Source organism: Siphateles boraxobius, unplaced genomic scaffold, assembly GCF_051911475.1.
Source record: "Siphateles boraxobius isolate OS27281-9 unplaced genomic scaffold, OSU_SipBor_1 33, whole genome shotgun sequence".
Taxonomy (NCBI): Eukaryota; Metazoa; Chordata; class Actinopteri; order Cypriniformes; family Leuciscidae; genus Siphateles; species Siphateles boraxobius.
In genome coordinates, this window is record NW_027508953.1 from 12,922,501 (window position 1) to 12,945,924 (window position 23,424).

General features: G+C 39.5%; 1 protein-coding gene and 1 long non-coding RNA gene across 2 annotated transcripts in view; both read right to left on the reverse strand.

The window, feature by feature from the left end:
* ppt2b (palmitoyl-protein thioesterase 2b) overlaps positions 1-122 on the reverse strand; it is a 50,442-nt gene extending 50,320 nt beyond the window's left edge. Inside the window, exon 1 of the mRNA XM_077195568.1 lies at positions 1-122. This exon is cut by the window's left edge and continues 223 nt beyond it. The gene's annotated coding sequence lies outside the window, so the exon portion shown is untranslated.
* Positions 123-3,548: 3,426 nt separating this feature from the next.
* On the reverse strand, positions 3,549-23,424 carry LOC143701945 (uncharacterized). The gene is made up of 3 exons (XR_013190211.1): positions 23,170-23,424; positions 8,010-9,783; positions 3,549-7,916 (listed from the first exon to the last, which is right to left on the reverse strand). It is a non-coding gene; the product is annotated as an uncharacterized LOC143701945 (long non-coding RNA).

The following is a 23,424-nucleotide window of genomic DNA, read 5'->3' on the forward strand; positions in this document are numbered from 1 at the left end:
TAAGCAATTCCATAGAAATCTCTATTTGAGTTACTGCAAACGCATTTGCGCTATATGCGTTCTCCTCCGTCTATCATATTAGGCCTACATGTATCGGTTTGTGTTGCTTCCGGTTAGTGCATCAACACAAGCGTTCGCTACGTCACTTCCGGGCACAGTTGCCTGATGCCTTTCCACATAGACATAATAAATACATAGACGTCCTATTGGCTGCTGGAGCGTACGTCAACGGCGCCGCCATATTGCGGAGGGCAACTTTCTCATACTTCTCATAGCGAGAATTGAGAAAAATGTCTGTTTCGTGTGCTGCTTGGGGCTGTACAAATCGCCACACAATTGAAAACAGGTCTCGAGGAATTATCTTTCACAAGCAAGACTAAACATTTGTTTCTGGTTGTATTTGGTCATGATATAATTAGTAATAGTAACGTCCAGAGGAGAAAAGCCGCGAAATTTAAAAATACTACTGTTATTGTGTCACGAAATGTAGTTTTAATAGTATTTCAGTCGACAATGTAGTTGTTTAAAGCTCAAATATGTGGTTTATTTATAAAGATAGCGCCTATTTAAAAAAAAATTGATCTGACGGTCTCGGAGTTGAGATCCAGGGATCAGCGCGCGCTCAGCGCTCTCATGTACCCCGCCTGGAACAGCCTTATCTCGGCTAGTGCTTCTGACGTTTGCCGCTGGCTCTGATGTCTCTATTCTAATTAATTATATCTTCACAATTCTTATCCAAGAATAAAAAGCCAGATAGCCTACATGACAAGCCGGAGCTTTGACAATTCCTTAAAAAAATGTTTTATAAATCTATCTAACTATCGAGATTTTAAATAAATAGAGATGGAACTTTTTGTACACCACGTATACGTTTATCAAATTAAAATCAAAAATCAAAGATTAAATTTATCAACTGATTTCAGTGGTTTGTATACAAACCACTGAAATCAGTTGATAAATGTAATTTTTGATTTTAATTTGATCAGTTGATAAATGCAATTTTCTTTTTTGTTTTTATCCAGAAAAAACGCAGCTCACCGTTTACTTGCATTTGATTACATGCAGTCTTGCCCTCCGCAAAATGGCGGACGCGTTGACGTATCGCAGCAACGTTCCAAAGCGGCCCATATGGCGTCTATGTATTTATTATGTCTATGCCTTTCCAGACATGAAGCTGAATTCAAAATTGCATACTTACTATTCTGTTGAGCCAATATTTTGTTTTAAAGAACCATGGGCAATGCAATATGCAAAAATAACAATTTCAAACATTATTAAGCTACATTAATCACATGACCGATGTGCGTGTTTAATTTTGTGAGTGCCATCCAATATCATATACAGTGCAAATTTAAAATTTCAAGGGACAAAGGTTGAATCAACGTTGAATTAAGGCTGCATCCGTAAACAGCGGACTTGTTGACTCTGCAGGCAGCGTTACCTCACGAAACTGATTTTGAACAGACTTCTGAGGCAGCGTAACAGTTAATGATCTACTGCAAAATAGAGCGAGCTTTGGTGAACAAATATTTAATTACTACAGTAGTAATTTCTCACTAGAAATTACATCAGAAGTGGAAAATGTTGGTTCAAAACGTACATTCACACACAAACTCACCAGAAACTGCAACTTTCAGATGCCATATCTTTCTTTTTCTAGCCTAACACTGAATAGAAGGCATAGGATTGTGCAATATTTAAGGGAACGAAGGATACATCTATGCTGCCTTCACAAATCGATCAGATGAAGGTATCTCTGGAGTGATGCTAACATTGGATTCGGATGTGCCTTAATGCCTTCTTATCTTGGAATGCATCCTCCGATGGCAGCCTTTTTAAGTTTTCGAAATGCAGCCTGTTTCGATTTTGCAAATTAAATCAAAGTTGATTCACCGTCTTACCTTTCAACATGGGTGAATTAAAGGGATAGTTTAGCCAGAAATGAAAATTAGCCCTTATTTACTTACCCTCAAGTCATCCTAGGTGTATATGACATTCTTCTTTCAGACGAATACAATCGGGAGTTATATATAAAAAAAAAATGTCCTAGCTCTTCCAAGCTTTATAATGGCAGTGAATGGCTGTTTTTGTTTTGAAATCCATAAAAGTGCTCCACACTGCCCTGGGGGGTTAATAAAGGCCTTCTGAAGCGAAGCGATGCGTTTGTGTAAGAAACATATTCATATTTACGTATTAATAATAAAACGTAACATTATGTTTTGTTACGTATTAATACGTGACATATGTTATGTTACGTATTAATATGTAACATAACATTAATATTTAAAGATATTTAACAGACAATTACAGTAAAAACCTTACAATGAAATACAACATTTAATATTTAAAATACTATACAGTGTGGTGAGTAGGACGAGGCAAAGGGCCGTGAGAGAGCGGCGCAAGGCCTGTGGCGTGATTACTGATGAGCGACACCTGTGCGGCGCACCAGTCTCGTATCTCTCACGGAGGAGCGGAAGCATAAAAGGAGAAGCGACGACAGATGGAGATGGAGAGAGGCCAGGCCTGGATTTTATTTTATGTTATGTTTTATTATGTGTGGCGGCAGTCGGCCGTGGGGGTCTGCCGTCTTTACTTTTAAACAAACGCTGGCAAAAAGATGCACTTAGAGAGAATGTGCTCTATGAGTCTCACCTGAAAGTCACGGGAGAGAACCAAGCGGCAACCTTCCTCTCTCTCTCTTGAAACCACCACGGAAGTGACATAAACTGCAATTCATCGACTAGCCGCTAGAGAAAGGCTGCAAAAGCGAGTCAATCTCATATAACCCCCATGTTAAAATGCCCAACTTTATATCAGAAAAAAATGTGTTTATACCCTGTTGCAAAAAGTGGTTTTGGTCCATATAGCTAATTATGAATTTTGACTGCTCTTTCACTGCCATAATTGTGAGACTTCGTGGCTTGCGGTCGGTACGCGCCTCTTCTCTTCCGAAATGAGCGAGTCAACCGAGTGCGCGCATGTGTTCAGCTCCTGTTGCAGCAGGGCTGGTAGCCATAGCAGCGAGGGAGAGTGACAGTCGCCCAGTCAATCACAGCACTCGGTCCGAATGGAATAATGAGCTGTGTTTATTGCAGCCCTGAGAGGACTACAGACACTCTATTTTTATAAACTCCTTTTCAGAGTACTTACATTTTAGATATGTATTGGTATATAAAGACAGTTTAAACAAATTTGGCAAAAAGTGTTTTAGATACATATTACCTACCCTGCCTTTAAGCCTTAAAGTTCTGCATTCTTAAGGGCGTGGCCACTTGAGTGATAGGTGGATTGCCGCTGCTGTCACTACTAGCCGTTTGTCTGCTGTCTGTTAGCCGTCACGTCACCTCAGCTAATCCCGCCTTTTTGCCCATTTTCGTTTATCCCGGAGTGAATCGCTACCAAGATGGCGATGGCCGGCTCTCCCAACTTTGAGCTTCAAAGATACTGTAAAGAAACCTAAGGGTGACGTCACGGACACTATGTCAATTTTTTTTACAGTCTATGGAGAGAACTTCATTTCAGTTGAACTTCTGTACTCAGCTGAGTCAAGTCAAGTCACCTTTATTTATATAGCGCTTTTTACAATACAGATTGTATCAAAGCAGCTTCACAGTGATAACATGAAAATAATATAACAGAGTTTGTTTCTAAAAGAAAATTGAGTCAACGTCCACCTTAAGTAAGGCAGATCAATAATATTATTGAATATTAAATGTCCCCAACTAAGCAAGCCAAAAGCCAAGGCAACAGTGGCAAGGAACCAAAACTCCATCAGGTGACAGAATGGAGAAAAAAACCTTGGGAGAAACCAGACTCAGTCGGAGGGCCAGTTCTCCTCTGGCCAACGAAGGAACAGTGCATGATTTATGATTCGGGCAGCATTACAAGGCAGATTGGATCGGAACATTTAGAATATTTATCCATTTCCATCTTTTGGAAGTCCAAGTAATCACGCCGGTGTTGAGACGAGTTGTTGAGGATCAGTGCCGTCCACCATAGAGGGTCCATATCGCCGGTGTCGAGTCGTCTCTTCACAGGCTTTGTGATTGGGGTATCTGAAGTCTCCGTGAAAGGCTGGATACAAACTGGAGCTGACGAACGCCGTTTTTCCCGGGACTCGCGTCCCGAGATAACAGCAGAAAAGCAAAAAGGGAAAATAATTAGCGTAGCTGCTGTTCATAATGATTTCCATAACACGGGCGTAAATGATAAAAACATGAAGACAGTGATTCTTGCGTCCCAGAGTCACCCCCCTCCGTCCCCCACTCAACTCAGCCCTGCTTACTGACCTCTACATCCCTCCTGCTGCTGAGACCCAACCACAATCTCACAATCTCTCCGCAGCCCAACCATACGCGCCGACCCGTTTGACTAAGGCAATATACACAGGAACTTAATGACTGTAAATACTATGCAATCTATACAAATAACCTACAGACTCTTCAAGTTTTATAATATTAAATGCATTTGATCTGATTCAGCAGTGGTATAAAAGGTAAGCATTATGTAAATGCTTGGCTAAAGAGATGCGTCTTTAATCTAGTTTTAAACTCGGACAGCGAGTCAGAGCCTCGAACAATATCAGGAAGGCTATTCCAGAGCTTTGGAGCTAAATGTGAGAACGCCCTTCCTCCTTTAGTGGACTTAGATATCCTAGGAATGACCAGAAGCCTCGAATTTAGTGATCTTAAAGAACGCGATGGATTGTAGGGCGATAGAAGGTCCATTAAATACACAGGAGCTAAACCATTTAGGGCTTTATAGGTCAGTAATAGTACTTTGTAATTGATACGGAATTTGATAGGTAACCAGTGTAGAGATGATAAAATTGGTGTTATATGATCATATTTTCTTGACCTAGTAAGAACTCTAGCAGCTGCATTTTGCACTAACTGTAGCTTGTTTATTGAGGATGCAGGACAGCCAGCTAATATAGCATTACAATAATCTAGTCTCGATGTCATGAATGCATGAACTAACTTTTCTGCATCAGAAACAGATAGCATGTTACGTAGCTTTGTAATGTTTCTAACGTGGAAAAAGGCTGTTCTTGTAACATATGAAATATGATTTTCGAAAGACAAGTTGCGGTCTAGTATAACACCCAGGTCTTTTACTGTAGTGGATAAAGTAACAGGACATCCTTCTATATTAAAGTTGTATTGTGAGTTTGTGGGTAGTTTTTTGGACCAATAAGTAATACCTCCGTTTTATCTGAATTTAGTTGCAGGAAATTACGCGTCATCCAGCATTTTATATCTTTGAGACACTCTGTCAAATTTGATAAGTTAGTGTTTTCATCTGGCAGTGATTAAATATATAATTGAGTGTCATCAGCATAACAGTGGAAATTAATTCCATGTTTTCTTATAATATTACCAAGTGGGAGCATATATATTGAGAATAGCAGAGGGCCTAACACCGATCCTTGCGGCACTCCATAGTCTACTGACGTTATATTCGATTTTTCCCCATTTAAACAGACAAAATGGTAACGGTCTGATAAGTACGATCTAAACCAGCTTAATGCCTGTCCCTGAACACCAGAGTAGTTTTGTAGTCGATCCAGGAGTATTTTATGATCGATAGTGTCGAACGCAGCGCTAAGATCGAGTAGAACTAGTATTGAGATACAGCCTTGGTCAGAAGCTAAAAGTAAATCATTTGTAATTTTAACAAGCGCAGTTTCTGTGCTATGATGCGGTCTGAATCCTGACTGGAATTTTTCATATATCTCATTTTCTTGCAAGAAAGAGCACAATTGAGCGGACACAACTTTTTCTAGTATTTTAGACATAAATGGAAGATTTGAAATGGGTCTGTAATTTGCTAAGTTATTTGGGTCTAATTGCGGTTTCTTAATGAGAGGTTGTATTACTGCCAGCTTGAATATTCTTGGAACATGGCCTAAAAATAAAGACGAGTTAATAATATTGAGAAGAGGCTCTTCCACTACAGGTAACACTTCTTTCAGTAGTTTAGTGGATATTGGATCTAATAAACATGTTGTTGGTTTCGATGCAATGATAAGTTTATTTAGCTCTTCCTGTCCTATAGTTGTAAAGCGGTGTAGTTGTTCCAGAGGGGCGATAATTGAGGCTGAATCATAAGACACCATAAAAGAGTGTACATTTACAATTGTGTTACGGATGCTTTCTATTTTCTCATTAAAGTAGTTCATAAAATCATTACTACTATACTGTAACGGAATATTTTGCTCTGGTGATGTCTGTATATTTGTTAGTCTAGCCACGGTGTTAAATAAAAACCTTGGATTATTTTTGTTATTTTGTATTAGTTTGCGGAGATGCTCAGCCCTGGCTGCTTTTAGAGCCTTTTTATAACGTGACATACTGTCTTTCCACGCGATTCTAAAGACCTCTAAATTATTTTGTTTCCATTTAGGCTCTAAGTTACGAGTTTCTCTCTTGATAACATGCGTAGCACTGTTGTACCAAGGTGCTTTAGTTTTCTCTCTAACCTTTTTTGATCTAATTGGTGCAACAATATCTAATATACTAGAGAAAATGGTGCTCAAACTGCTAGTCATTTCCTCTAGTTCATCTGTTTGTTTTGGTTCACTGAGCAGCTGAGATACATCAGGTAAGCTATTTGAGAATCTATCTATAGTGGTTGGAACGATTGTTCTGCCTGGTCTATAACGTGACGCAACATGACAAATTTCAGCAGTACGTATTATACAAGTTACCATGTGATGATCAGTGAGATCGTCACTTTGCGGTATAATATCTATATCAGTTGGATTGGTTCCATATGATATAATTAAGTCTAGTGTATGATTTAGACGAGGAGTGGGACCACTGAGGTTTTGCTTGACCCCAAAAGAGTTTAATAAATCTGTAAATGCAGTCCCTAACGCATCATTTGTGTTACCTACGTGTATGTTAAAATCTCCAACAATTATTGCTTTATCGGTATTGACCAATAGATCTGAGAGAAACTCTGCAAACTCTTTTAGGAAATCAGCATAGGGCCCTGGAGGTCTATATACAGTAGCCAAGGCTAGAGATAATAGGGATTTCTTTCTTACATCTAAGAGCGTAATATTTAGTACAAGTACTTCAAACGAATTAAGGCTGTGACCTGTTTCCTGAGTAACATTAAGAATAACTCTATAGATTGTTGCAACACCGCCACCACGACCGATCAGACGGGGCTCATGCTTATAACAGTATCCTGGTGGACTAGACTCATTTAGACCGAAATACTCATTTGGTTTAAGCCAGGTTTCAGTAAGGCAAAGTACATCGAAGCTATTATCTGTGACCGTTTCATTTACAATAACCGCCTTAGGTGTGAGCGATCTAATGTTTAGAAGACCTAGTTTTAGCACGGTAGAGCCTAGGTCGCTCCCAGAACAGATTCCAATTATTTACAAAGAGCAGTTTCTGTTCATTACACCATGACATTAACCATTCATTTAGTGCAAATAATCTACTGAACCTTTCCTGTCCTTGTCGGTACGTGGGAAGCGGTCCAGACACGATGATCGTTGCCTCAGGCGCTGTGCTGCGTACCGTCTCGATCAGGCTCTTGTAGTCCTTCTTCAGAACCTCCGTCTGCCGCAGCCTGATGTCATTCACTCCCGTGTGCAGCACGACAGCTCCGACGCGCTCGTCACAGTTCAGGATCTCGGGAACCTGTGCGGCGACATCAAGAACACGAGCACCAGGAAAGCAGTGAGTGCGCACCGTACCCTTACCTGAGGTAGCGCGGACATGACGGACCATGGAACTGCCGATTATCACGGCGTCGTCGCGTTCCGACTCGCGAAGGGGGGAGAAGCGGTTCCGGGTGGAGATCTCGAAGACCGGGAGGGGCGGTGAGGTTCTTGCTCTGGTCCTGGCTCGTGTCTTTCGCTGTGGGATCACCCAGGGTCCATGGTGTTGTGTCTGTGCCGGAGTGAATGATGCCAGAGATGATCGCGTCCTCCTGGGCAGAGAAACGCACGGAGTAGACGAAGTCGGAGTCAAAAAGTTACTAACCACTGACTTATGAGCATCGGCGCGTGACGTTTCAAGCGCTGATCGCCGATCCCGCAGCTCGGCTTGTTTCTCCAGCAGACCACGGATCTGTTTCTCCACCGATTCCAGCTCCAATCGTACCGAAATCAGCTCGAATGTGTCCTCACCTGCACTCAGAGGTAACGTTAGACACACATCCGATATGTTCGCCATTATAACAGATGAACAGTAAATTAGTAGTGATACTACCAATATCATTACTAATTTAGGACTGAAATGCTGGATATAACCTGTATCCTTTCAGTGAAACGGGTGTAAAATAAGACGGTCGGTAGGCGCGAGGCCACGCGTGAAATGCTAGCGGACTAAAGGCTAGTAGCCGAGATTCGCAAAGTTGGATCTAAGTAGCGATATCAAAGTAATCCGATTGTTTTTTATAAGGAATAGTAGCGAGGATAAGTTCCCATGATATAAAAATAGAAAGTGCTTGTTTATAAATGAGTTGAAAAGAAGAAAATCAAGAATTAATGAATCAATTCGACGGAGCTCCAAACACTCCAAACACTGAGTGAAAGGGCTTTAAATACTGCTTTGGATGCGACTAGCTTAGTGAACTCAGTGAACTTAGTGTACATTGTTCGGTTCCGGCTGTAGAGCCCGTGCAGCAGGGCAACTGGGTGAGACGCTGTAGACACATGTTTGCCGGGAGCCAGAGCGCCTGACATCAAAGCAAATTTAAAAGTGCTGACTAATGCTAATCGTAAATTCTCTAAGATTATTATTCACGTCGGCACTAATGATGTTCGACTTTGCCAGTCGGAGATCACTAAAATGAACGTTAAAGAAGTGTGTGAACTCGCAAGTTCAATGTCAGGGACTGTAATTCGCTCTGGTCCCCTTCCTGTTTGCCCAAGTAATGAGATAGTTAGTAGACTGTCCTCACTCAATGGCTGGCTGTCTAAGTGGTGTTCCCGGAAAATAATATAGAATTCATTGACAATTGGACAAGTTTTTGGGGCAGACCTGACCTGTTGAAAAGAGATGGTATTCATCCCTCCTGGGATGGTGCTGCTCTTCTCTAGTAATATGGAAAATATTCTTAGAGCTCAAACATGAATTGGGGCTCAGGTCAGGAAGCAGACAGACTGGCTAATCCGACCGTCTGCTAGCTGTCTCACATCACTGAGGTCAGATAAATCCCATCACAGAGAGCCTCTTTCACCTACAGTAGATATCATCATATAGAGGAAAAACAAAAAACTCCGTGACCCATTTAAATGCAGGGTAGGTAGAAATACGTTTTTCCAAATTTGTTTAAACTGTCTTTATATATCAATGCATAATTAAAATGTAAGTACTCTGGAAAAGAAATTATAAAAATCGAGTGTCTGTAGTCCTCTCAGGACTGCAATAAACACAGCTCATTATTCCATTAACTCCCACCCCCTCCCTTCTCGGCTCCTTCCAAAGCCACGCCCCCAAAACACATGAACGCGTGATTCCGGCCGTTCGCTCAGCTGGAAGAGTCGGACGCGTTTACCAGCGCCGAGCAGAGAGGAGCGCAGTCCATGTAGTGACATCATGTCAGAATCACAAGAATAACTAAAATAACTAACTTTAAATAACTAAAATAACCAACTTTACTGTTGTACAAACTGTCACTCATTCACTGAACGACGCAACATAAAAGTCTCACCTGTCAGAAAGAGACTCCGCGACAATAGTGGAAACAGGGGGTGGTGGCCTTGTAAATCCACTTTTTGATGGCGTGGACATTGATATGTCTTTCTCATAACTATTGAAGGAATACAACTTTGTCAAATGTTTAATTTAGTTTCATATATAAACTGAGAAAGTTCTGTAACTTGAATTTAGCATTCAGCTGTGGAGCACGAAACTCCTGTCTTATTCTGTGTCTCTATATACAGCTGTCAGACAGGTTTTCTTTCTATTGTAAGTTAAATGAAATATGTTAATGAAACTCTTGGAGACTCTCGCGAGCTTTTGTCTTAGCAAGAGAGAGTCCTGTCACTCCTGTTCTGGAGTCTCAGGGTTTGAATAAGTTTTTCCCTCTCTCTTTTAATACAGGTTCCTAAACTGGTATACGAGTTTCCACCATCACAATGTAATCCCTCCCTCTTATAATGTACATATATTACAATGTTTGACTCAAGAAGTCAGACTTGATTGAGATGACTACAGCGACGAAATAAAGAACTTATACCTCAACAATCTCCTGGTCTGCAACTCTATCTTTTCTACACTTGAGAAGAAAAAAGGTTTTCAACAGATGGTGCCGTGACCCGGATGGAGCTGAAACACCTGAATCCAGAACTGAATCTCAACAAAGATTTCAACAAAGACTGAATTCCAGACTGAATCTTGAAACTTCAAGCTCAAAAAAGAATCTCAACAAAGAATGAACTTCTGACTGAATTCCCGACTGAATTTTGAAACTTCAAGCTCAACAAAGATTTCAACAAAGAATTATCTTTCTGACTGAGTTCCAGACGGAATCTCTCCGTACAACTAAAGATTTGGCTAATTTCACTCTATTCAAAGAACAACTGCAGACCAGTACAAATGTGTTTTCCTCTGCGCCGCCAGAGAAAAGAGTTAACAGACAGCTGTAGAGTTTGCTAACTAAAGTTACCCTTTAAAAGTTTGCTTTTAGAGATGAAAGATATCCTCTGTTTTTGTCAGGCAGGGAAGTTTTAACATTAGCCTACGTGTTAATATATTGGTTTGGTTACCCTCTGGTCACAGAGAAGGTTAGCATTACGTGCTAATAATATTTTGGTTTTATCCTCTGAATAGTCAGGGAAGTTGTTTGTATCCTCTGATTCAATCAGGGAAGATTAGCGTAAAGTGCTAGTAATTTGTGTTACCCTTTGCTCTGTCAAAGAAGGTTAACAATAGTTTATCTGTGTTAACAAGTGTACCCTCTGTTGATCAGAGAAGTTTTAGTGTTTTTGATTGTGTGATAAAGAAACATCACAAAATGGTTAGAAGAAATGCTCGGCTGGTTCCAACAAACGGAAAAAGGTGGTCTTGCGACCCCTTTGTGGTCAGATAGTGAATTTAAAACACTGTTAGGAGAACAAATGAACCTCATAGTCACAGAAAAAGTTAGACAAGAACTAACACAGAAATATGAGATTCATCCAGACAAGATTTGGTCGGTAGATGAGTGTAAAAAGGTGCTTGGAGCAAGTATCCGCAAAAAAAATGTGAAAGGGATATTATGCTGCCATAGAGAATTTGGTTTAGCAGTTGCTACACAACAGTCTCAGCATAACTCAGAACTAGAAAAAGAGAACAAAGAGCTACGTGCTAGAATTTCTTCTTTGACTAAGAAATTGAACCGCAACAAACCTATAGAAAAAAAGAATGTAGAAGAAGTTAGTCAGCCGGATAACATTTACCCTGACTTACGAGCGTTCTTTGAAACAGATGCGGCTCTCAGCCCAGTAATTGATGTGCCTGTAAATTCAGTAAATGTGTGTGGTGCTAGAAAGAGATCGCAGGGAATTGAGGGAACTGAAAGTGTTCCTCCCAACTCTTCTGTTGTCCAAATCCAAACTGTTGCAAAAGCACTTGGACCTAAAGACATAGAGCGACTGTCCCAGAGCCTACCTTCAGCACGTAAACAGTTTTCTGAATTTAGAAGAACATTAATCAGCAAAATGCGTCTATATGACATGTCGTTAACAGAGGTCACACAGTTAATGTCACAAATTTTAACTGAAACTGAATTCAACAGTTTTGAATCTGCCGTGACTTTTGAACTACAACATGCCAGTAGAAGTGATATGAGAGAAGGTGTTTTGAAAATCCTAAAGAATATCTTAGGGCCCAAAATAGATTGGTCTAGAATTACTAGCTGTGTACAAAAGAAAGATGAAAATGTGTGCGAATATACTTAGAGGTTTTGTCAGTCAGCCGTAACGTACAGTGGAATAGTGGATGACTCTGAAAATGTGCATGATGACAAAGGACCACTGATTCGTATCTGGTCAGATGGTCTTGTTGCTGAATACAGAAGAGCTTTGCCATTCCTAGATATAGCTTGGTCTAACACAGTGGTTCTCAACCTTTTTTGGCCCAGCGCCCCCTTTCCAAGATCCAGAACCCTGACCGCCCCCCACCACCACCAAAAAATGGCTAAATGTCTTTATTGAATGTATGCTGATTATCATTCTGTTATAATAATAATAATAAAAACAATAATAATGTGTATGATTGACGTCCTTATTTTCTTCTTAAAATTATAATTATCATTATTATTATTATGAAATCCGTAACTTTAAGTATTTAAATTGTGAAACATTTATGTATTGAGTCAGTATATCCATTTTCAAAACCGTGCTTTTGTCTTATTCTGAATTACTAAAGTACACCTAATAAGTGTACATAAGGGCCGCATCGTTTTCTCCTTTCCACAAGCGCTTGCGCTCCCGTCTGTTGTTGCTAAGAAAGCATGAACTGCGCTCTCCATGACATGATGACGAGGATTCATTGCATTTGATACAAAGGATTGATTGATTTCTAGCCCTTGCATTAGCTTTACTAGTAGATATATTTATGGAGATGAGAAAAAAAAAACCTGCCCTGTACAGCTATGATCAGCTGTCCGGCCGAGCGTTCGATGTTGTTACGGAAAGGCCGAAGCTGATCAGATGGGTTTTGTCATTATGACTTGCTGTGCACTTGCGGCATTCTGAAAAGTTGAGATGTTTTCAACCGAGGCGTCGGTTAACATATTATGTCTTCAGTTAACTAATTTATAGTTATAAACGCAAATAATAATAATTACCATTATTACCATTATTATTATTACATTTGGGCTATGTAGAAGACGCTTTTATCCAAAAAAAAAGAAGAACAACAAAGCAATTCTTCAAATGTCTCTCACAATACAAGTTAGTAGTTAGTAGTAAGTAGGGGTGGAGCCGAACCCGAATACGGTATTCGGAAAGGCACAAATAACGTGTTTTTTACGAATACTTATTTCGAACAAATACTTTAGAAAATATTTGTATTCGGGAACAAGAAAAACTTTATATCAAAAAGCTGCGTTTCCTCACGAGACCGCAGTGCGCGAGTGAGTGAGTGACGTTCAGGAAGAGGTGACTGACACAGGCTGCTCCACACAGCAACAGAGAGGGCTCGGCTGAGCGAAAAAACACTTAGCTGCTAACTGTCTTACTATTTTTGTTGAATAGATTTTTGTACCTTAACTGGGTTCCGGAGGCAGTTTATAACTTTCGGGAAGTGGAGTTTGATCGGGAGATTATTTCATTACGCTGCATTATTGACGTCTGCAGCCGGGTGCTCTCATGTTCGCTCTGTTTACGTAGCTCTGTTAGCTCCGTAATTATTTGTTTTTATTACATGGCTTGGTTGAATTCTAATGTAGAATGCGGTCTGTTATTTCCATGGTTATTTCTTAATAACAGACCGCTGCTAAGTATAACACACCGTTGCCACGAAAAACAGAGCGTTGCCATGGATTCTAAACGTAGAGACGGAACGGACTATTTTTTTTAGCGGAAGCAATACAATCGTTTTTAAATCAATAAACTCCTTTTTAAATCAATATTTTGAGTCAAATTATTGATTTATTTGGTAGGTAGCCATGTAGTAAGCGGGATAATGTATAGCGTGGTGGTTGTTATAGCGAATACAAACCCTTCAGGCTGATTCAAGACCCCTCCGCTTCGCGTCAGGCTCATAATCAACCGCCTCGCTATACATTATCCCTTACTTATTCTGTCTGTTCAGCGTCCTCCAACAAGGACGTGGGGTGGTGGGATTCATAATGTTCACAATGGTATTTTATTAGTTGTTGGTTTAACCATGGATGAGGTAATGGCTGTTATGTTATTTTCTTTTCAATGACGTTCCTTGGTACATGTTCTTTGCTGGATTTATATAATTAAAGAACACTTACACTATAACGTAAATTAGAAGTGTAACGCAAAAAAACTAGATTTTTACGCCTATTTTGGATTTTACTCGAATACAAATACAAATACTTTTCCCCCCTCAACAAATACAAATACAGATACAAATACCAGCTGCTTTGCACACCCCTAGTAGTAAGATTATCACAAATAAACACAAGATGTTTACGCATATCCAAGTGTGTGTGCGGAGTGTGGCGCTTGCTGCATGCAGGCACGATCACGTGCATTTTCCTATCAACAGTGGAAACAACTGAAAATACTAGCTATATAATTTCTGGTCATACAAAAAAAAAAAAAACATAATTTGCAACTTTTATTTAAACTCACAATAACAAGAAAATGTGCTTTTGTAAATAAAATCAAACTATCAGGCGCACTTTGATGAACTGGAGCGCGTCTCAAATATGAACAAACAAAATATAGCCTACCTATATTGAAATGTCCACTTTTAAACAAAAAAATCTGATCGAAAGCAAATACCCGTATGAAAGGTGCATTTCTCTCTAAAGGCGCATCCGCTTTACAGCGGAGATGGAGAGGTTTTCAGCCGACTTTCACTTTCCGTAACGGACTGAAGTGCGCGTCCGAGTGAAGACAACACATTTCAACGCTAGATCGTCTCTTATTTAACAAACGAATGAAACGAATGCTGCTAGTTAACTGGATATGTTTTATTTGTATTGGTACATCCGTGCCGCGAGATGTTTTAAAAGTGTTTCAAAACCGCCCTGTAGGCTAAATGACGCCTAGGCTACTATTTCATATACCGGTAGGCTACATGTTCTACGATATGATATTTTATATTAATATTCTCATAGGAACCTGAGACTCGCGCTTGGGACTGCACGTGCGTATTGGATCGTCTGGCCTGGTGGGACTCCGAATGAAGGTGGAATGGATTTGAGCAGCAGCGTGGAAATCAATGCTGTACCTAAAACACCCATGCATTCAAATTAACATTGTATGTGTTGTCAGAGGCTTAAAAAAGTTGTGATAATAACAGTGAGTATATAGTGCCACAGTCAGACATAACGCCCCCCATTTGTGCCTGAGCGCCCCCCTCTCAGCTGCCTCGTTCCCAACGCCCCCCGACACTGTCCAAACGCCCCCAAGGGGGCGGTACCGCCCCCGTTGAGAAACGCTAGTCTAACAGAACTCTCAGAAGTAACTTAGACAGATTGGCAGCATGGGAAAGAGATGCTGATGTTAAAGCCAAAGTGAGAGTAGCAGCAGCAGCTACATTTAGCACAACGCCACCAGTAAACAGGTGGTCTAAAAAAGAAGGCAAATGCCACTACTGTGGAAAATTAGGACATTGGGAGAAAGAGTGTAGGAAGAAGTTGCAAGATACAAAAAGAAATGCTATGCATAATTCTGCTCCTTCTCAGCCTGCATACAACCCTGAAATAGTTCCGCAAGTGTCCACTGAAACTTTAGGACAGCTAGTTCAGGCTCTTCTAAGAGCACAAAAAGACCAGGAAAAAAACTAATTGTTGGGGCTGTGAGTAGCTACCTTTCACCTGTAATCCATCATAATGACAAAATAATTTTTGTGAAAGGTAGCATACAAGAGAAAGAATTCCTACAAAATTGGCTAAAGGTTTAGACATACCGTACAAGAAAACCAAACTTTCTTTAACTGGTGTAGTAGGTGAAGATTCTGTTTTGTATGAAACCCCGCCCATAGAGGTACAATTTGGCCCTAAAACTCTGACTACAAAACTGCTATGTGCTCCATTAACCCTCTGGGGTCCTGTGTTTTTGGGGTCCTGGAGGTGTTCTGACAAGCTCTAACATTTGTGCTTTTTTCAGTTATTTATAAACATGTTAATGGCAAAGGTGTAAATTCACTCTATATGGCACAAACAGGGCTACCATAATATGTTAGCAAGATGTATGTACATGTTTGTATTTTTGAGAGAATATTGTTTATGCATGGTTATTGAAAAAACTAAAACTTAAAGTCTCTGAAATAAGGCCACAAAACACATACTAAATATGTGTCCACAAGACTTTTGACTAATGGATGTTCTCGCCTAGGATTTTTGCTTCAAAATGATCTGAAAATCATCCTTCCAAATCATTCACATAAAACAATACATTGATTTAAATTTAGTAAAACACTTTTTGTTTGGAAAGGCAATATGCGAAATGGGCGTGACTCATGTATAATGGTCTGATTCACACCTGTGAAGACAAAAGACCTGCTTAATGAGCCTGCATAATGAGCTTTTCACAGGTGTGTCACTGAGCCACAAGAAAGAATACAAGGACACAAGAAAAGAAATGTGTATATATACTACAAAATTGGTTCACAGTTGGAAACATCTATTAAAAAATAGTATTTTTCCACTTGTATTTTTGCTTGCAAATTGTATAATATCCAAGGTGAACATTTCTAGTAATTGTGTAGTTAATTCTCATACTGTATTTTCAGAAAGTTTTGGATATGTATCCTCTCCCCAAATTTGTCACTAATAAAACACAATACAAATAATTTGAAGAGAAGGCTTATATTGACCTTTTATGATTTTGTTTACATCTACCTTGTAAATATATTATTTGCTATTTTATTAAAAAGGTTACAATTACAGCAACAATTAAAATAACAATATTTCAAGTGTAATATTTCTTTGTAAAAACTAAAGTATACATTTTATCATACATATTTCAAATTTAAGGATTCATTAGTTTGAATAAAGCCTACATTGGAACAAACACTATAATAGCATCCTAGTTGATGACTTTATTTTTGACAAAACAAACATAGCCTAATATATTTAACATTTGAGCAGAAATTGGTGAACAAAAGCTTATTCAATGTGGCAGTAGTCTATAGTTTAGGCTACAGTAAACAGTTAATAATCCATCCAAAAACTAGTCAACGAAATGTTGTCTTTCATATTTCGTCTGTAACATAGGCATATTATTTGTTGTTTTTATGATAGCCTATATTAGGGCATATAAATATTAATTTGCAGTTTAATACGTTGCTAATACAAAGGCATTTTAACGTTATTTCAACATATTTCAGTCGATTTTCACCCATCTCAGTATAGCAATAGGGTTTGGTAAAAACTGTTCAGTTCATTCATTCATTCACACACGCGATTCATATTTAAACAGTCTTTTTGCGGTTTACATACACTATGATATGGCGATTAGAACACTTATAAAAAAACTTACTTCTCAGATGGATATTTCAAATTTCTTTGTAAAAACTGAAGTATACATTTTATCATACATATTTCAAAGTTAAGGATTCATTAGTTTGAATAAAGCCTACATTGGAACAAACACTATAATAGCATCCTAGTTGATGACTTTATTTTTGACAAAACAAACATAGCCTAATATATAACATTTGAGCAGAAATTGGTGAACAAAAGCTTATTCAATGTGGCAGTAGTCTAGTTTACATTAAACAGTTAATAATCTATCCAAAACTAGAAAACGAAATGTTGTCTTTCATATTTCGTCTGTAACATATCGTTTGTTGTTTTTATGAGCCTATATTAGGGCATAAATATTAATTTGCAGTTTAATACGTTGCTAATACAAAGACATTTTAACGTTATTTCAACATATTTCAGTCGATTTTCACTCATCTCAGTATAGCAGGGTTTGGTAAAAACTGTTCAGTTCATTCATTCACACACAGACGCGATTCATATTTAAACAGTCTTTTTGCGGTTTACATACACTATGATATTGCGATTAGAACAATAATAATAAAGAACTTACTTATCAGATGGATCCGTTGCTCCTCGGAATGAAAAAAAAACAGCACATGTTCTGAGGTAAATGTCCCAGGATTACTCCTCACACAGCCTCGCAAGAAGAAATAGTAGGCTACATTAATCTGATGATTACATTTGTTGTGTTATCGCGTTTATGAGGGGCGTTGACACTTTGCATGTGTTGCTTCAGATCATTTGCGTTTGAATTCCGCGCGCTCTCCGTGGGCGTGTCAGATTAGCAGAATAATGAGCTAAGAGAACGATAATGAGATCGGCTGACACATCTCTCTTTTTTAATAGATTACATAAACAGAGAATATTTATTTTAGTTTTGAATTAGATATTTTAAAAGTACAAACTTAAATGATTATAAAGATATATTGCTCGTGCGTGTGTGAATAGTATTCGCTGAGCTTTGTTTAAGTTTAGAGACGTGCACCAGAAAAAAATTTAACGGAGACAGAGAGGCAGAAAGCACACCCTGTTTATTTTCTTCATTTTACAAAAGCACACGGTTTTGATGTTAATGTGAGTGTACACAAAAAAAAGAAGACCCTCTATAGTTTATAATCATGTATTGATTTTATTTATATGACCAAAAATGACGGAGTATTTTAAGTCTATGTTGCTGCTATGTGGAAAAAAAACAGCAAAACGCGCTGGCGCGTTTCTCGACCCCAGAGAGTTAAACACAGGTGCAATTTTAGGCATGGATCTCCTGAGACAGGTACATCTAACTTTAGACATGTCCTCAGAATCTGCTAGCATTCAAATTTCCTCAGGACAAGTTTCTACCAATAATGTAATCCCTCCAGAGTATGCTTACTTACAGAATCATCCAATTTGGGCTAAAGACAAGGATGATTGTGGTTTGTTGACAGGTGTAGAACCAATAAAATTGACGGGGACTCCACCTCCGGTCACCAAACAATATCCGATCAATAAGGAAGCTATACAGGGGATCAAACCTATTGTAGAAAAGTTGCTGATGCAGGGAGTGTTAGTTAAAACCAATAGTCCCTGTAACTCGCCCATATGGCCCATAACAGCAGGTTACTGTAGACCTTGGATTGAAGACTATGCCTCAATTGCACAGCCGCTCTATGACTAGTTGAAAGGCCATGGTAAAGATTCTGATACTGTTTGTATGGAAGAATGTCACCTCACAGCGTTCAATGATTTGAAGAGAGCACTATGTCAAGCACTAGCATTAGGAATTGCCCAAACTGATAGACCATTTGTGCTTTATGTCCATGAACATTTAAGCTTCATGACTGCATGTCTAATGCAAGATCATGTGGGCAGTTTACGCCCAATTCATTACTATTCTGGTAAACTTGACATAGTAGCTCAAGTTAGGGGCCCATGCCTCAGAGCAGTACAGGCAGTGCATCTAGCGCTTCAGGCTTCATCAGGAATGGTGTTAGGACAGTCTGTAAACGTAAGATGTCCGCACGCAGTGTCCGCATTAATGAATCAAGCAAAAGTCACTTCTGTCACTTCCTCTCGCTGGGGAAATTGGTTAGCAACTCTCACAGCCCCGAATATTTTCTTACAGCGTGCACCTGTCACGAATCCGTCCTCATGTATGATGTCTGCTGTGACTGAAGTTTTGTTAGAGGATGAAGGAGAAATGACACACGATTGTGTTACGCTTACATATACACCTATGAGTGAAGTAAAAGAAACTCCCACAGAGAATTCAGAATTTGAGTTGTTTGTTGACGGTTCAGCTCAAGTAATTGAAGGTAACAGACGAGAAGGTTATGCAGTAACATCCACCATGGAAGTGTTAGCTTCAGGACGTCTTCCAGATCATTTTTCAGCTCAAGCTGCAGAACTAGTAGCCCTAACAAGAGCATGCACGCTAGCTTCAGGATCAGTTGCTAATATCTACACAGATTACAGATATGCTTTTGGGGTAATTCATGATTTTGGTGTCATTTGGCAAACCAGACAGTTTCTAACTTCTGCTGGATCCCCCATTAAGCATGCTGAATTAGGAAAGCAAAGGGAAAGCACATCTCACAACTAATACTACGGAAGCTAAAGGTAATGCTCTTGCTGATATGGCAGCTAAACAGGCTTGTTACTATGCAACTGTACAAGTGTGTTCAGGTAGTGCAGCACAGAAGACAATTATGCCTCCTGAATCAATAATTGATCTGTACAAAGACGTTCCTCTGTATGAAGCATGGACATGATTAGACAAAGAAGCCACCGTGGATTCATCCGGTTGCTGGACCAAAGGGGGAAAGTATGTTGCTCCCGAATCACTGTTGCCATATTTGGCTCAACAAATACACAATTTGGGTCACAGTGGTCCAGCAACGATGAATCACAGGTTCTCAAATCAGTGGTGGAATCCAAAATTCAGAAATGTAGCCACAGAAACAGCCAAGAGGTGTGTTACATGTCAGAAAAATAATGATATACCAGCAGCCACTACACCAGCAGCACATACCCCAGCTCCCCCACCTACAGGGATAGGATAGGACACGAACCAGTGAGGAGCCGAGGGAAGAACCGATTGCAACAGGCGTCAGAGGCCAACCCTTCAGTGAAGAATCCCTCATAGGCCTTCCCATCCATTAATCCATTCTCACCTCACTGCGTTCTTTAGGTGTCATAATTAAGAAATAGGGAAAGAGGGAACAACAATAGCAGACTCAGAAAAGTTTACAACCCTAGTGTTTGAACAAATACTGCTCCACTGTCTATTAGAATCAGAAAAAGTTCACAATCCTAGTGTTTGAACAAATACTGCTCTACTGTCTTTTGTTTTTCTTTCTTACTCTGTGCAGACACCACTTGATGACTGTCTGGGACCCATACGCACCAACCTCCTCACCTGCGTATGAAGCCACAACCTCCAGAAAACAACTAGACCCACTGCCGAACCAACTATCACGAAAGAAAAAAAAAAAACACAACGCAGAGACTCACATACAAAACCTTCAGTCATCCATCAACATGATCAAGATTGTCGTTCTACTAAGCATCATAGACATCGCACAAAGTGTGGACTCCAGAAACAACATATTCTTAGAGCTGATGAATATGTCAAGAAATGCCTTGTTTGCTGGGAAGAACGTTTGCATGCCACACGCACCTTCAGTAGGAGCAGGAATCCCATGGGTGGCCCACCCTATCACCAAATCTGACACGTGTACCTTATTCAATCATCGTACCAGTGGATTATACAACAAGGATACATGTCACAACATAACAATTCCTCCCGCTTCTCTGTGTTGCATTCCAGGATTACCATCCTGCAACCTAACTTCAGCTACTCCCATCATGACAGATCTACTCCTGCCAATGATGTTCTATTGGTGCATGGAAAATTATGCTCCAGCATCGACTCCACTGGGTGAAATTCCTTGTGAACGTTGCAGCTTTGTGATTGAAAGAGGAACAGAATCCCATGTGTACGTTACTACCACAGATAAGAAAGAGGAAAATGACTTAGAGTGTTTCTCCAGAAACCCATCCCTACCCATTTTTTTTGCAATAAATCAGTTGTGTATGATCTCTCCACCAACAGACACTTTTTGGTTATGTGGAACGTCTGTCTACAGCATCCTCCCCAGCCAATTCAACGGAAGGTGCACCCTGGTTTATGTTCTACCAGCTATCAGAGGAAATACACACTCCACCCCAAGCTCCCCACAGCTACAAAATTCAGCTCCTACCACTAACGAAGCAGATGGCTGCATTCCAGGACTCACTTGTCCACAAACATGGTGGTCAAGAACTCTTGGAGCATTAATACCATCTTATGGTGTCATGCAAGCCCTTGATCAAGTCAGAAGCTTATCGAATTCTGTACAGAAATTGGCCAATGATACGGCTTTGGCCCTTGGTAACATCACGGACACTCTCGCTTCGCACAAGATAATGATCTTACAGAACAGAGTGGCCTTGGATTACATTTTAGCGACGCAAGGAGGAGCCTGCACCATCATCGGACCTGAGTGCTGCACCGGGTTAATGGATCCAACAGAGAACTTGAACAAAATCCAACAAGACATTCTTGATCTTTCAGCAAAATTACATCAGATGACTGAAGATAAGTCTTCATGGTTTCGGAAACTTGATTGGTAAACCCTGGCTGTGGATAAAGGAAATAGCAATTATGTTGTTGTCTGTTCTACTGGCGTACTATCTATGCGTCCACAGTATCAAGTGCTTCATTCAACAAATTAATCACGCCTCTCACGAGAAAATCACAGTTCCAACCAGAAAAGACTATTATCCGTAAGAACTTCACAAACCCTGATTGCACGTTTGTTTTCTGTGTCAGCATGCAATTACAGAAAAGCAAACACAGAGTGCATTATGTGCCTGTAACTATCACAAGTTACAAGAATGAATTTTTAATTGTTTAAATTTGTATATAGTGTGGGAGTTATTTAGAACTCCCAAAGGGGGAATTGAAGGAATACAACTTTGTCAAATGTTTAATTTAGTTTCATATATAAACTGAGAAAGTTCTGTAACTTGAATTTAGCATTCAGCTGTGGAGCACGAAACTCCTGTCTTATTCTGTGTCTCTATATACAGCTGTCAGACAGGTTTTCTTTCTATTGTAAGTTAAATGAAACATGTTAATGAAACTCTTGGAGACTCTCGCGAGCTTTTGTCTTAGCAAGAGAGAGTCCTGTCACTCCTGTTCTGGAGTCTCAGGGTTTGAATACGTTTTTCCCTCTCTCTTTTAATACAGGTTCCTAAACTGGTATATGAGTTTCCACCATCACAATGTAATCCCTCCCTCTTATAATGTACATATATTACAATGTTTGACTCAAGAAATCAGACTTGATTGAGATGACTACAGCGACGAAATAAAGAACTTATACCTCAACAATCTCCTGGTCTGCAACTCTATCTTTTCTACACCTGAGAAGAAAAAAGGTTTTCAACACTATAAAAACAAGCAAATCTCCATAACAGTTAAATCACCACATTTTTTAAATGTATTGTTTGCAGATAAACTGAGTAACATACACTCAAACACCTTCTCACAACTGCATTGCAGACACAAGATAATATAACACACACACACAACATATATTGTATAACACATAAATATACAACATAAAGACATAGGTAAACATATATAGAGCATATAACAACAAACCAAACGTGAAAAAAAGGAGCAGGTAGAGTTTAGGGAGAGGGTAAAGCTAGGTATAAAAATAGATCCCCTAAACTTTTTAACAAAGTTAGATTTGGCGAAATTAAACAAAACAGCTTTCAACTGCAGATAGGCCTATTGCTTATTTATCGTCTCAACCCTGGCTCACTAACAGTAACGTTATACCACCAAAGTTACACTGTCATAGCTAAACCATTGTAACGTTAGTTATGCTACGTAAGGTTAGGTAGCTATATTAGGTAGCTACGTGTGCTAGTGATACATGCTTCATGCAAAAATAAATGCCATCAAAATGAAAACAGCAAGATTACCTGTCCAGCAGAAATAAAGCCATCATGGAGTCACTTTTCAGCCCCTTGAGATCCCTCAGTTGTCGCCACCGCTGGAAAGCCAAGCCGATATTTACTCTGGTATGATTTCTTGATTTATCCAAAGACTTTTTGTTCATATCCTTTTCAAATACTGTCTTCCTTTTTTTAACTTGTTTGACTTCGCCGCCTCTATATGCAGGTATTGAGAATTTTGACTGTTCTTTCTCTGCCATAATTGTTATTACTAGCTTCCGT